At 40.8% G+C, this 10025-nt stretch overlaps 1 long non-coding RNA gene across 1 annotated transcript; it reads right to left on the reverse strand.

The window, feature by feature from the left end:
- Window positions 1–325: 325 nt before the first annotated feature.
- LOC128207009 (uncharacterized) lies at window positions 326–3331 on the reverse strand. The gene is made up of 4 exons (XR_008256630.1): window positions 3266–3331; window positions 2809–2878; window positions 2040–2212; window positions 326–805 (listed from the first exon to the last, which is right to left on the reverse strand). It is a non-coding gene; the product is annotated as an uncharacterized LOC128207009 (long non-coding RNA).
- Window positions 3332–10025: the final 6694 nt, after the last annotated feature.

Raw genomic sequence — 10025 nt, forward strand, 5'->3', positions numbered from 1 at the left:
TTGAAAAGGCTCAATTTTTAATAAAACATTACAAATCAATATCTAGTGATAGTAATCTTCCACCTGAAACTTTGGCCTTCCAAACACGGTTCGAGAAAGAACATAAAGATATTTTAAATGAGCCAGGAGACAACTCAACTCTACTAAATTTACCTTTCTCACTTTGTGAGGTAAGGTCAGCCATTGCTAGCAGGAGAAAGTCCGCCACCGGGGCTGATAGAATATCCTATATGATATTTGGGCACATGCCGGATGCAACCCTTCAAATCTGGCTGCATCTGTATAACATGGTCTGGCGGGGTGGGGTGGTTCCTTCCGAGTGGAAAACAGCCCATGCTGTGCCTCAAAAGCGACCCTAAGTCATACAGGCCCATTGGTCTAACATCTCATGAGGGCAAAATTCTCGAAATAATGATTAAAAACATACTTGAGCACGTGCTTGAATCCAATGGAATTCTTAACCGCTTCCAATCCGGGTTTCGGAAAGGACGGAGCACATTGGATCAGCTTGGTCGTCTACAACACGATGTCACATATGCCAAAAATAGAAGTCGCTATGTCCTTTCTATTTTTTTGGATTTACAGGCTGCGTTTGATTTGACATGGCATTTTGGAGTACTCCAAAAGCTGCGGAAATATGGCATAACTGGTAACTGTTTTCACTATCTCAGAGCTTTTCTAGAGGGCAGAAAGATCATGGTCCGAGTTGGGGGAGAGATATCGGATCCCGCAGAACTATCACGAGGAACGCCCCAGGGGTCTGTGATCTCCCCCATTCTTTTCTCAATCATTATCAATGAACTCCCTGAAATAATAAAAAAATCAGGTATGGTTATTAGCCAGTTTGCCGATGACTCCGGCACATGGCCAATGGGGTCCAACTTGAAAGACCAGAAAATAAGAGCACAAAAAGGTCTGGACTCCATTTGGAATTGGTCCATAGATTGGGGCTTCAAACTTTCAACAACAAAAACTGTAGACATGCTGTTTGGCAACAATCCAAGGCAAACCGTGGACGTATTTTTAGGAGGTCAAAAGATCATCTTTGAAAAAGTTGTACGTTTTTTAGGCCTTTATCTTGACCCACGTCTCTCATTTATACAACATTATAAGATCATAAAAGAAAGATGTGAAAAGAAATTAAATCTAATGAGAATGTTATGTGGAACAGATTTTGGGTCAGACAAACACAGTCTATTGGTCATATATAAGTCCTTAATACGTTCAAAAATAGACTATGGTGCTCAAGTCTATGCTAATGCCTCGCCAAACAGTCTTAAGATCTTGGAAAATAAACAAAATAAAGCCCTTCGAATAGCTCTGAGAGCCCTTCCCTGTACCCATGCATGCATGCTCGAGGAAGAGGCGGGGATACTTCCCTTGACCCTGCGGAGGAGACAACAAATCATTAACTTCTGGGCTAGGGTACAGTCCCGGAAAATAGTTAACCCTGTAAGTGACCTCTTTGGGACCGGCTTCTTCATCAAGGCAAAATATGACAAGGGTAAACATAGAGCGATGCCTTTTGGCGCTTACACCCAAAGCATTGTTGAGGAGGCCGGGCTCAAAGATGTAAGTGTGGCAGACCTGAGGCCGTCTAAGGTTCCTCCGTGGACCCTCCAGGACCTTTCAGTTGACATTTCTATCTCTAAAAAAATAACGAAATCAGACTTGCCGCACCTCGTCAAAGCTGAAACTGTCTCTCATATTGACCAAAATTATGCTGAGCATTTAAAAATTTACACAGATGGATCTAAAAACCCAGAAACCGGCATAATTGCATGTGCCTTTTATATTCCATCCAAAAATATCAAAAATACTAAAAGACTCAGCAACCATCTCTCCATGGTTTCGGCTGAACTTTAGGCAATTAAAGATGCACTAGACTGGGTTATCAGTAACAAGCCCATACATACTGCTATCCTCTCAGACTCGCTATCATCATTGCAGTCTATACAAAATAGAGGTAGCAGACCGGATTTGATAAATGACATTTTGGAACAAAATAATAAGTGTCTGGAGAAAAACTTAAAGGTTACCATGGTATGGGTCCCAGCTCATGTCGGCCTGAAGGGGAATGAAGTGGTTGACGGGCTTGCAAAGGATGGCCTCAGGCGTGTGGAGGTGAATGATCCGGTCCCTCTTGCACCCACAGAGGTCTATTCACTAGCCCACCGGCACGTCATAAATGAATGGCGGTCGGCGAGGACACCTAAAACATACATTAATACATTTGATAGGACCTCTGTGAGTCTCCAGCCTCCAAACAAATATTCTTATTTCTTTAGAATTGATAAATGCATAACGAGGCTGAGACTGGAAGTGCTGGAACATATATTCTTAAAAGTGATCCGAACTTTGCTCGGTGTGGAGTGACCTGTGACACTTCCCACATTCTGTTACACTGTGACACTTACAGGGGCCAGAGGGCAGAACTTATGGCAGCCCTAACTTTTTCTGGTTTGGATTATAATATAAATAATATTCTAAACCAAAGCAAGGCTGCCCAAAGGTCTGTCTTCAGGTCACTTGCCAAATTCCTGGTTGACTGCCGGATAACCGACAAAATTTAGACATAATGTACAATGTGTTGTATATCATAATATACAATATGTTACATTATTTTTAATTTTATTTTTATATATAAAGGTCGGTTGTCTGAAAGCTGTCGGCACTTTTAATTAATTGCCCCATAACTGTCAGGAACAGTCTGCTCTATATGTTGTTCATTTTTGAACATCATGTATAATCTAAGCTATTATTTACATTTTTAATTTATATTTTATCTTATTTAATAATTAATGTTACCCCTTTTACCGGCAGCTTTATCCTACCCAGGTCAGGTGTAGGGAAGGTTCCGTTCAGTACCACAAGACTCCTAGCAAAAATAACATTTAATTATCCATCATAAATTGAAAAACTAAGTGAAGAATACAAGGCCTAGCCAAATATTCTTATCAACAAATTATACCGGTTGGAAATTAGTAACAAAATTTGACCAACCACAACTAAACCTTAAAAGCTTAAATAGTAGCCTAACAATTTTGTTTACTATAATCTTCATAGTATTCACCGTGGGACACACATTCCAACGGTCACGTGATTTTCATTGATCAAGTTTGTTTATACTCTCGATCATGAGAAATACCTATCGACCAGTAGTATATATCGTAGTCATATAATTGTGCACACTCTGACCCGTATATAAACTACTAGTGGTGTGTGTTTTATTTAACAATCATTGTGAATTTAACGGTAAAATTACCCTTCGTTAGTCCGTCTGTTTAATCCTCCGCCATTGAGTGAATTTGTCACGTGACACTTTCCTCCCACATGGTATCTCCTTCAATGGAGAGTATTCAAGTAGCCTAAATCATGGCACCTGGCGAACTCGTTCTTTTCTCTATCCCAGGGTTGGAAAAATAGTAATACTGAACAGAGCCACCCCTGTAGAATAGCACAAGCATTCACATTTAATTCTTTTTTATTTTTCAAGTATTAAACCCCATACATTTATGTGAAGAAGGGCGTCGGGGAGTTTGTTTATATGTTGTTTTAATAGTCCACCAGCCGTTGTATATTATCAATTTGCCGTTCCTTCGGGGTGAGAATCCTTTTTGTATGTAAATAATGTATATCACATTTTAAATTATTATATAATATTTTAACAGTGGCCCTGAAAAGGATCGTTTTCTTTCTAATAGTTAGAAAAGTCTTTGTTTATGACAGTATTAAACTACCATCCGGAAACGGTTCTAATATTAATTGCGATATTTTAAATACACCCTGGAGGATCAACCAATCTCTATTTTATTTCATAATTTAATCAATCCTTGGCAACGCTTTCACATATTGTAACACCATAGGATGGAGTCTTAAGCTGCGAATCGTTATATTCTCCATCCTGGTTTGCCTGGTTACACAGCGATACCAGTCCAAAAAAGAAAAAAAAACTTTTCTTTATTTAATTTTTATTTTTTATTGAATGTCGCTGTTGTATTATAAATAAGAAAAAACAGAGAAAAAAAAAGAATTCACTCAAAGGAAAACAAAATCCAGGCAAACGCACTGAGGCTTAGTCCTCAGTGCAAACCAGCATATACCGCCCCATCCCTGGTGGGGATGGTTTAGGAAACTAACTAGTGAGAAATCTGTCATTTAAAAAAAAATAAAAAAAAATTCTCACTAGCTAGTTGTTATAATGCCAAGGATACGTTGTATATATAAACACTTACTACTGTAAAGAATTTTTAAATTTAGACATCTTTTTAAAATGTAGGTTGAGCCTAAAATGTTTGTATAGGAAAAATTATAGCATAATTTCTATGATGTATTTGAAGTGTTTGATTTTAATGCGTATGTGATAGATTCTTAAGACATTATTTAAATCTTGAATTTTTAACCAGAAATTTGTACATACTGTGTAGGAATATTTATATATATACAATCCAAAGCACTCACGCTACGATTGAAGACGAGATGTTAAAAATGTTATTAAATCTGTATAAATACTGTAAAACGTAGCGTGCTCGCCGAATGGGTATAACCCGATGGCGAGGGTAAATAAGCTCACCCCCTTTCCCCGATTAGATATCAATCCCGAATGGGAACAGAAAGAATAACTTCAAAATGTCAAATGTTAGTTCCACTGCTCTGGTCGACCAATTCAGAGAAGGACCCGGTATAAAATCTTACAATGTACAAATGTATGCAATTGTGGTTTTATATGTGTTTTGTGTGATCCATAAACGTAAAAGAAATAAATTTGACACAAATAATTCTTCTTTTGTTAAACTTTATTTTTCAATAAATCACGACGAAAATATTTAACAAGACCGTTCAATTGTGGGTGTAAACATCGTACAATCCAACTCAAACGTGTTGGGATTGGTGATACTTTTTGTAATTAGGATGAGTCGACTTTTCGTTATCTCGACTTTTTTCACTAGGTCCCGAAAAAGTTGACATAACGAGGTTCGACTGTATATCATTATAACCATTCTTTAACCGGCAATTTTATCCTTACAAGGCTGGGTTTGAGGTTCCGTTATGTACACCAAATGTCATAGCAAAACAATTAAAAAAACATTCGAAAGATAATAAATGATTTACAGGGTAGTAAAGTACATTTAGGCTAAAAGTTGACATAAGTAATTAGTATGAAATTATTCATGCTTTACCTAGTTAAGAATTGTAAAAAATAAGATTAAAATCAAAACTGGAGTGACTCATGTTATTTATTAAATCATAACTATGTTAAATCATTCTTTAAGATTTGGTGTACTATAAAATACAATCACCGTGGGAACATTCCATTGGTCACGTGACTTTCATTGACTGAATTTAAATCCTATAAGGTTTTGTTTACTATAAAATACAATCACCGTGGGAACATTCCATTAGTCACGTGACTTTCATTGACTTAATTTGAATTCTGTTCATTTACGTTTAAATACCAATCAATCAATATATAAGATGTGTGTACATACTCGTGTAATACTTAATTATCCAGGATGTAATAAAACCGTAAAGGATAATTGATGAATCCATTACTAAAGTAATATTGACGGTTCCTGTTTCAGTGCATAATTCACATATTAATAGGAGTCCTACATAATGGGAAGAGTATTTATGGGGAGGCAAGTAATGTGCAATTAACAAACTTGTTCTTCCCTCAAATCCGGAGCGAGGAATATTAAATAGTACCGAACGAAGCCAACCCCGTAGAATAGCGCACGTACGTACCATTTTCTGTCTTTTTTTGCTATTTTCACTTTTATTTATTAAATAATTTTTAAATTGGCTTCATGCGTTATATTTCTCAGAAGATTAAATAATTCACCAGCCGGTTAAATTCATCTATTAATCGTTCCTACCTCTAGCAGATCCAGGGGGGTGGGGGGGCGCTTTCGAATACATCAGTAAGAACGATTCAATTCGTTGTACACAACGATATATATTTCGTGTAACCAAGTAAATTTCGAATTGGAAAAATTCGCAAAATTTGCAAAAGATGTCTGTGTTCTAAGCGAAGTGATACATCAAATAGTTCGATTCAATGATTTTACACAACGTTAATTTTATAGAAGTTTTTGACATGTATCTACATGTATTGTCTAGCAATTGTCTCATTTTGTGGCTAACCCGTTTTAAGTGCTGATATTTTGTAATTTTCACAGTTTTGATTAATATTAACCGTTTATTATAAAACCATTATATATAATAAATCATAGAAAAAAAGTAAGAAAATGTCAGTTGACACTGGGATTTCAACCTACGCTGTGAAAGGAACATTAGTAGTAAAACAACGCTACAGGTTCACTATATATTATGTCGTTTATTACGATTAAAAGCCAAAATACATGTATATAGCTGTAAGGCTCCTGAAATTTTATAGTTTAAGTTTTACTGCATTGCCCATAAGCACTACATTCCCCCACAACGACTTTAAATGCCTGGTGACCCCGTGATATTCATTTGTTTGGGCGTTTTCCGAGAAGTGTTTAGCCCAGATCTTTTGACACTTCATGGAGTTATTTTAGAAAGGGACCTGAATTTTAAGTTAGAATTGTTATTGATATTAACATTAGTGTTTACTTACCTGAAAATTATAAATATTGATATAATATGTTAGAATTGATATAGTTCTACACTTACCCCATTCCATTGAGAGCATGTTGACATTCGGAGGGTAAAAATATCATGAACTGACCCTTGATTTGCATTTGTCAAAAGTGCAATTAAGAGAGACTTTACCCCATCCGGTAAATACAAACTTATAGTGGTGACTTTATTCAACATCAACATGCTTTAAGACTTTCAACGTTAAATTATAGCTTCCTTCGTTATGTTGGTATTAAAATGAATTTGTTTTCCTCACCGCTCGTGCGACATTATATCCATATTTCTTGTATTTATTGATCGTAAGTTTTCTGTACTGACATGATGTCAGCCGGCATGGTGTTATTCTGAGCATCTTCTGCTGTTTTAAGGTCAGGAGCATATAACGTGACTCATCCTTTTGAATTGTTTATGTTTACATTCCAAAACTAAGGGCTATATTCAGAGCCTTTCTTTGTTTCAGATGCATACTTTTCAAGACGGCTGGCATAAGTTTCCTAAAACGTTTTTTTTTGTGGCCTGCCATTTAGTTTGATTGTCACCGCCAACGTTTTGGGCAGTAGCGTTCCGCCCACCTCCGATTGTTGTGCGAGTATAAAAGCGCCACGAATTTCTTCAGTAAGACAGTCTGTCTGAGTCAAGCATTTGTTTAGAACAGAACAACGTTACGTTCGATAAAGTATTAAAGCTGAGTTTTAACTGAAATAATAACGATAGTAACATTATAGAACTTTTTAATCTAATAATTTCTCAGTGAGCATATAACTCATGTGGCCTTGTATAATTTAAACCTTCATTCCAAGTTTTACAAAGGTTCAATATTGTGAATTCGATAAAGGCTTATAGCACTAATAGAACTTACAGGACTCAAGACATCAAGGACAAACAACTATATTGAGCAATTATGGTTTCTTTCGTGTGTTATCTCGCTTAGATTGCCATACCAGAACACTATTACAATTGCGTTATTCTGCAGGATTCATGGTTTAAAGACGTAGTGTTTAGTGACTCTTTATCAATATTATGATATAAATACATAATATTATATCACCTAATTTCATAAAACAATTAAAACTAACAAACCGTTTTCAATACATGAGTGGAACTGGTACGAACTATAGAACTGTCTGCTCAATATTAGAGTTGAGTCGGTTACTTCAGAGCTTAACTGAGCTTGATATCAGGGCTCACAAGAAGTTGAAACCAGGTCTTTAGGCTTCCCGTCGCCTCCTTCTGGTCTTACCAGACTTCCAAAGTCGGTCAGTGTGCTTATTTTATCTAAATGCAGAGTCCCAAGCATTTGGGGTTCAATTTTGGCAATATTGGCCGATGCTAGGTGATTGCCCCTGAAGTCCCCTTCCAGAACCAATATCGGTGATGTGCCTTTTATTTTACAAGTGTAATAGAAAACATATTTTCACGAGTGGTGAAGCACAATAATTCCCAAATAAGCTAGGTTATCAGTAAAAAACTTGTGAGGAGGTGCAAATGACGGAGGTGGTGGGGGCTCCAGATGTGGAGGCAGGGGCGGCAATAGAGGCGGAGGTGGCGGTGGTGGATCCAAAGGTGGGGGCAGGTGCGGCACTGGAGGCGGAGGTGGCGGTTACGGATCCAGAGGTAAAGGCAGGGGCGGTAATGGAGACGGAGGTGGTGGTGGTGGATCCAGAGGTGGGGGCAGGAGCGGCAATGGAGGCGAAGGTGGCGATGATGGATCCAGAGGTTGGGGCAGGGGCGGAAACGAAATTGGAGGTGGCGACTATGGATCCAGAGGTGAGGGCGGGGCAGCAATGGAGGCAAGTGCCATTTGTGGATCCAGAGGTGAGCGAGAGGGCGGCAATGAAGGCGTAAGTGGCGATGCTGGATCCAGAGGTGGGGACAGGGGCGGCAATGGAGGCGGGGGTGGCGGTGGTGGATCCAGAGGTTAGGGCAGGGTCGACAGTGGAGGCGGAGGTGGCGATGGTGGATCCAGAGGTGGAGGCAGGTGCGGCAATGGAGGCGGAGGTGACGGCTGTTGATCAAGAGGTGAGGGCAGGCGCGGTAATGGAGGTTTAGGTGGCGGCTGTGGATCCAGAGGTGGGGGCAGGTGCGGCAATGGAGGTGGAGGTGTCGGTGATGGATCCAGAGGTGAGGGCATGGGCGAAAATGGAAGTGGAGGTGGCGGTGGTTGATCCAGAGGTGGGGTCAAGAGCGGCAATGGAGGCGGAGGTGGCGGTGGTGGATCCAGAGGTGGGGGCAGGGGCGGCAATGGAGGCGGAGGTGGCGGTGGTGGATCCAGGGGTTAGGGGATGGGCGACATTCGAGGCGGAGGTAGCGGTGGTGGATCCAGAGGTAGGGGCAGGTGCGGCAATGGAGGCGGAGGTGACGGCTGTAGATCCAGTGATGGCAGGCGCGGTAAGGGAGGTTTAGGTGGCGGCTGTGGATCTAGAGATGGGGCCAGGTGCGGCAATGAGGTGGAGGTGGAGGTGGTGGATCTTTAGATGAGGGCAGGGGCGGCAATGGAGGCGGCGGTGGCGGTGGTGGATCCAGAGGTGGGGGCAGGTGTTGAAATGGAGGCGGAGGTGGATCCAGAGGCGATGTCAGGGTGGCAATGGGGACGGAGGTGGTGACTGTGGATCCAGAGGTTGGGGCAGGTGCTGCAATGGTGGTGGAGGTGGTGGATCCAGAAGTGAGGGCAGGGTGGGCAATGGAGGCGGAGGTGGCGGTGGTTGATCCAGAGGTTGGGGCAGGTGTTGAAATTGAGGCGGAGGTGGCGGTTACGGATCCAGAGTTGGGGGCAGTTGCGGCAATGGAGGCGGAGGTGGCGATGATGGATCCAGAGGTGAATGCAGAGGCTGCAATGGAGACGGAGGGGGTGGTAATGGATCCAGAGGTGGGAGGAGGGGCGGTAATGGAGATGGAGGTGGTGGTGATGGAACCAGAGGAGGGGTCAGGTGCGGCAATGGCGGCGGAGGTGGCGATGGTGGTTCAGAGGTGGGGGCAGGTGTTGAAATGGAGGCGGAGGTGACGGCTGTGGATCCAGAGGTGAGGGCCGGGGTGGTATGGAGGCGGGGTTGGCGGCGAAAATGATGATAAGTGTTCGTTAAGTTCTTTGACTTTTGAAATCCTCTGTTTAGAAAATTCATCTTGTGTGAAGTATGACATGTTGTATTACCGAGTACGTCCCAGGTTGTGACAGGTCTCTGTATTTTTATAATTTGTTTGCAGTTTTTTTTTGTCCTTTTTTTGTTGGATGTCTCAATGTCTTTTTGTGACCGAATTCTTAACGCTTGAAGGATTGGTTGATGTATGAGAAAAAGATGAGATTTCAGGCGTTTTTATACCTTCTCGTTTCAGTTCGCTTTTCGCCTTGTTTACAGTTTGCTGTGCCGAAAAGTCACTTTCGCCATCAAATGCTCTCCGTTGGA

This window comes from Mya arenaria, chromosome 10 (genome assembly GCF_026914265.1).
Source record: "Mya arenaria isolate MELC-2E11 chromosome 10, ASM2691426v1".
NCBI classification, from domain to species: domain Eukaryota; kingdom Metazoa; phylum Mollusca; class Bivalvia; order Myida; family Myidae; genus Mya; species Mya arenaria.